The sequence below is a fragment of the Cynara cardunculus genome (genome assembly GCF_001531365.2).
Source record: "Cynara cardunculus var. scolymus isolate 2C chromosome LG 1, CcrdV1, whole genome shotgun sequence".
Classification (NCBI taxonomy): domain Eukaryota; kingdom Viridiplantae; phylum Streptophyta; class Magnoliopsida; order Asterales; family Asteraceae; genus Cynara; species Cynara cardunculus.
The window spans coordinates 23,888,479-23,890,102 of NC_037528.1; positions in this window are offsets into that span (position 1 = coordinate 23,888,479).

Genomic DNA, 1,624 nt, shown 5'->3' on the forward strand with positions numbered 1-1,624 from the left:
TTTAAGTTTAATAACGAAATAATTTATTTATAGTTTAATAATATAACATTTTATAAATATAATAATTAAGTATTTTGTTAGAACTTAATGATTATCCTAATTATATTTTAGATTTTTTATTTTTAAAATGAGATGTTTATCCTGTATTTAATTATGTTTATATGCAGTTAGTTACACGAATTCAGATATGAAGCTTTAATAAGTTGTACTTACGTTGCAATCTTGATTTATAAGTAATATGCATTAATAAACAGTATTTTAAGCATAAAAAGTGGGTTTTAAGAGTTTTTGTCAAATGTTTTATGATATAGTATAGATTAGGGGGCCGTTTACTAAACGCTTACCCGGTAGGTGCTTACCGAGCAATTTTCCTCACCGAACTAACATGACAAGGCCCAAGAATCTTATCTGATAACAGCGATGATAAGGATAGAGAGTCTTACCCGGTAAGTGAGGGTGACGACTCTTACTCGAGTAAGCGCTTACCATATATATTGTTGCACACGATACCATTTTGATATACTACAATCTTACCTATAAAATAAATTATAGTGTTGACTCCTAACAATAAGCGTTGGGTAAGTAATTAGGTAAACAGCCCCTAATTAGATTTGATATAAATTAAGGTTTTAAATGGTGATGTATCGTGTACGATAATGTCAAGCCTTAAGCCTCAGGAGCCATGGTAAAGTCACAACATTTTCAAGATTGTATGAAATTGTAGGGTTGGCATCTGGTGAGAATGAGAGTTATGGTTAAAAATGTAAGAAAAGATCTTGATCCTTAGATGCACGTTAGGATGAGATGCACCGAGACACACCGGATCAATCTCCGTATCAAGCGCATTTCATGGGCGAGTTTGATATTAAAGGTGATCAAAAGCTCCTCCTGATCCCTTATTACGTTTCTCACCTTAACTATATATACACATGTGACTCAATTATCCTAAACAATTAAAATTACGTTATAAACTAAAAAGTAAGACAATATAAATATAAAAAATTAAATATCACGTTATAAAAAACCATGCATTGGACTAAGGTGTGTCACATGCTTAACGTGACATCAGCCATGAGAGCATGCCAAGGCGGTCGTTGTCGTGAGCCTTTCAGAACAATGATAAAAATTAATTGTTAATGTAAGATGGCCTAAAATGATATTGATATGTTAAAAATAAAAGAGGAAGGAAAATTAGTTTTTATAGTTGACTTATCGTAAAAACAGATGTAATTTTTTCAATTAATTCAAAAAGTAATTTATCATATGGTTACTGAAAATAACCTAAAAACCTTATTGTACCTTTTAGCTATATATGGATGAATAAAATATTTATGAGTTACCGTATATTTATATAGGATCAAAGTTAAGGTGAGAAACATAAAAAATGATTTGGACCCTTGATCATTTTTAATCTCATCCCACCCCATGAATTACATTTTTGATCTGGTGCATTTTATTAATGTTGATCCTCAATTATGATTGATCCAAATGTGGAGATTTCTTCTTACTTTTCTCACTGTAACTTTTATTTTTAACGGAACTTAATCTTGTCAAACCTAAGGGTTAAAAAGAAGGGAAAAGTACAATAAAAACCAATGAACTTTCTTGTTTGGAATGATTAAGT